Source organism: Triticum aestivum, chromosome 7B (assembly GCF_018294505.1).
Source record: "Triticum aestivum cultivar Chinese Spring chromosome 7B, IWGSC CS RefSeq v2.1, whole genome shotgun sequence".
In the NCBI taxonomy this organism is placed as follows: Eukaryota; Viridiplantae; Streptophyta; class Magnoliopsida; order Poales; family Poaceae; genus Triticum; species Triticum aestivum.
The window spans coordinates 170,069,709-170,074,225 of record NC_057813.1 but is presented as its reverse complement, the minus strand read 5'-3'; positions in this window follow the sequence as shown (position 1 = coordinate 170,074,225).

Here is a 4,517-nt window from a genome sequence, read left to right as displayed (position 1 = left end):
GATATTGGCCATATCATGTCACTTTTATGATTTGCATGTGATGTTTGTCATGTTTACATCTTATTTGCTTAGAACGACAGTGGCATAAATAAGATGATCCCTCATAAAATTTCAAGAAAGTGTTCCCCCTAACTGTGCACCATTGTGAAAGTTCATTGTTTCGAAGCACCACGTGATGATCGGGTGTGATAGATTATAACGTTCGCATACAACGGGTGTAAGCCAGATTTACACATGCAAAACACTTAGGTTGACTTGACGAGCCTAGCATGTACAAACATGGCCTCGGAACACAAGAGACCGAAAGGTTGAACATGAGTCATATAGTAGATACGATCAGCATGAAGATGTTCACCGATGATGACTAGTCCGTCTCACGTGATGATCGGACACGGCCTAGTTGACTCGGATAATGTATCACTTAGATGACTAGAGGGATGTCTATCTAAGTGGGAGTTCATTAAATAATCAGATGAACTTAATTATCATGAACATAGTCAAAAGGTCTTTACAAATTATGTCATAGCTTACACTTTAGTTCTACTTTTTAAGATATGTTCCTAGAGAAAATTTAGTTGAAAATTGATAGTAGCAATTATGCGGACTGGGTCCATAAACTGAGGATTATCCTCATTGCTGCGCAGAAGGCTTATGGCCTTAATGCACCGCTCGGTGTGCTGAACCTCAAGCGTCGTCTGTGGATGTTGCGAACATGTGAAATACACGTTTTGATGACTACGTGATAGTTCAATGCATAATGCTAACGGCTTAGAATTGAGGCATCCAAGACATTTTGAAATGTCGCGGAACATATGAGATGTTCCAAGAGCTGAAATTGGGATTTCAGGCTCGTGCCAGCGTTAAGAGGTGTGAGACCTCCGACAAGTTTCTTAAGCCTGCAAGGTAAGGGAGAAAAGTTCAATCGTTGAGCATGTGCTCAGATTGTCTGAGTACTACAATCGCTTGAATCGAGTGGGAGTTATCTTCCAGATGAGATAGTGATGGTTCTCCAAAGTCACTGCCACCAAGCTACTAGAGCTTCGTGATGAACTACAACATATCAGGGATAGATATGGTGATCCTTGAGCTATTCACGATGTTTGACACTGCGAAAGTAGAAATCAAGTAGGAGCATCAATTGTTGATGGTTAGTAAAACTACTAGTTTCAAGAAGGGCAAGGGCGAGAAGGGATACTTCATGAAACGGAAAATCAGTTGCTGCTCTAGTGAAGAAACCCAAGGTTGAACCCAAACCCGAGACTAAGTGCTTCTGAAATGAGGGGAACGGTCACTGAAGCAGAACTACCCTAGATACTTGGTAGATGAGAAGGTTGTCAAGGTCGACAGAAGTATATTGGATATACATTATATTAATGTGTACTTTACTAGTACTCCTAGTAGCACCAGGGTATTAGATACCGGTTCGGTTGCTAAGTGTTAGTAACTCGAAATAAAAGTTGCGGAATAAACGGAGACTAGCTAAAGGTGAGACGACGATATGTGTTGGAAGTGTTTCCAAGGTTGATGTGATCAAGCATCGCATGCTCCCTCTACCATCGAGATTGGTGTTAAACCTAAATAATTGTTATTTGGTGTTTGCATTGAGCATAGACATGATTGGATTATGTTTATCGCAATACGGGTTACTCTGTTTATTTGAATAATACCTTCAATGGTCTTGCACCTAAATGAATGGTTTATTAAATCTCGATCGTAGTGATACACATGTTCATGCCAAAATATATAAGATAGTAATGATAGTACCACATACTTGTGGCGCTGCCATTTGAGTCATATTGGTATAAAACGCATGAAGAAGCTCCATGTTGATGGATCTTTGGACTCACTCATTTTTGAAAAGATTGAGACATGCGAACCATGTCTATTAGTATATATGCATGAAAAAAACTCCATACAGATGGATCGTTTGGACTCGCTTGATTTTGAATCACTTGAGACATGCAAATCATACCACATGGGCAAGATGACTGAAATACCTCGTTTTCAGTAAGATGGAACAAGAAAGAAACTTGTTGGAAGTAATACATTTTGATGTGTGCAGCCCAATGAGTGCTGAGGCACGCAGTGGATATCGTTATGTTCTTACTTCACACATGATTTGAGTAGATGCTATGTATATTTACTTAATGAAACACAAGTCTGAATTATTGAAAGTTTCAAGTAATTTCAGAGTGAAGTTGAAGATCGTTGTGACAAGAGGATAAAATGTCTATGATATGATCAGAGAGATGAATGAGTTACGAGTTTGGCATACAATTAAGACATTGTGGAAATTGTTTCACAACTAATACCGCCTAGAACACCATAGTGTGATGGTGTGTCTGAACATCATAACTGCACCCTATTGGATATGGTGCATACCATGATGTCTCTTATCGAATTACCACTATCGTTTATGGGTTAGGCATTAGAGACAACCGCATTCACTTTAATAGGGCACCGTTGAGATGACATCGTATGAACTATGGTTTAGAGAAACCTAAGCTGTCATTTCTTAAAGGTTTGGGGCTGCGATGCTTATGTGAAAAAGTTTTAGCCCGATAAGCTCGAACCCAAAGCGGATAAATGCATCTTCATAGGACACCCAAAATAGTTGGGTGTACCACCTAATTTAGATCCGGAAGCAAAAGTGATTGTTTCTAAAACGATTCCTTTCTCGAGGAAAAGTTTCTCCCGAAAGAATTGAGTGGGAGGATGGTGGAGACTTGATGAGGTTATTGAACCGTCACTTCAACTAGTGCGTAGAAGGGCACAGGTAGTTGTTCTTGTGGTGCCTACACCAATTGAAGTGGAAGCTGATGATAGTGATCATGAAACTTCGGATCAAGTCACTACCAAAACTTGTAGGTCAACATGGATACGTACTACTTCAGAGTGGTACGTAATCCTATCTATGAGGTCATGTTGCTAGACAACAATGAACCTACGAGCTATGGAGAAGTGATGGTGGGCCCGGATTCCGACGAATGGCTCAAGGCCATAAAATCCGAGAGAGGATCCATGTATGAAAACAAAGTATAGACTTTGGAAGAACTACTTGATGGTCGTAAGGCTGTTGGGTACAGATGGGTTTTAAAAGGAAGATGGACAATGATGGTAAGTGTCACCATTAAGAAAGCTCAACTTGTCGCTAAGATGTTTTCCGACAAGTTCAAGGAGTTGACTGCGATGAGATTTTGTCACTCGTAGCGATGCTAAGTGTTTGTTGGAATTATGTTAGCAGTTATTGCATTATTTATGAAATCTTGCAGATAGGATGTCAAAACATTGTTTCCTCGACAATTTTCTTGAGGAAAGGTTGTATGTGATACAACCAGAAGGTTTTGTCAATCCTAAAAGATGCTAACAAGTATGCAAATCTCCAGCGATCCTTCTAAGGACTGGAGTAAGCATCTCGGTGTTGGAATATATGCTTTGATGATATGATCAAAGATTTTGGGTTTATACAAAGTTTATGAGAAACTTGTATTTTCCAAAGAAGTAAGTGGGAGCACTATAGAATTTCTGATGAGTATATGTTGTTGACATTTTGTTGATAAAAAATGATGTAGAATTTCTGGAAAGCATATAGGGTTGTTTGAAAAGTGTTTTTCAATGAAAAACCTGGATTAAGCTACTTGAACATTGAGCATCAAGATCTATAAGGATAGATCAAAAAATGCTTAATAGTACTTTCAAATGAACACATACCGTGACAAGATTTTGAAGGAGTTCAAATAAGATCGGCAAAGAAGGAGTTCTTAGCTGTGTTATAAGGTATGAGTATTGAGTAAGACTCAAGACCTGACCACGCCAGAAGAGAGAGAAAGGACGAAGGTCGTCCCCTATGCTTTAGACGTAGGCTTACAGTATGCTATGATGTGTACCGCACCTGAAGTGTGCCTTGCCATGAGTTAGCCAAGGGGTACAAGTGTGATCCGGGAATGGATCACAGGACCGCGGTCAAGGTTATCCTTAGTAACTAGTGGACTAAGGAATTTTCTCGATTATGGAGGTGGTAAAAGAGTTCGTCGTGAAGGGTTACGCCGATGCAAACTTTGACACTAATCTGGATGACTCTAGGTAGTAGACCGGATTCGTATAGTAGAGCAGTTATTTGGAATAGTTCCAAATAGCGCGTGGTAGCTGCATCTAGGAGATGACATAGAGATTTGTAAAGCACACATGGATCTGAAAGATTCAGACCCGTTGACTAATAACCTCTCTCACAAGCGAGATATGATCAAACTCAATGGGTGTTGGATTCATTACAATCACATAGTGATGTGAACTAGATTATTGACTCTAGTGCAAGTGGGAGACTGTTGGAAATATGCCCTAGAGGTAATAATAAAATGGTTATTATTATATTTCCTTGTTCATGATAATTGTCTATTGTTCATGCTATAATTGTATTAACTGGAAACCGTAATACATGTGTGAATACATAGAGCACAACATGTCCCTAGTGAGCCTCTAGTTGACTAGCTCGTTGATCAATAGATGGTTATGGTTTC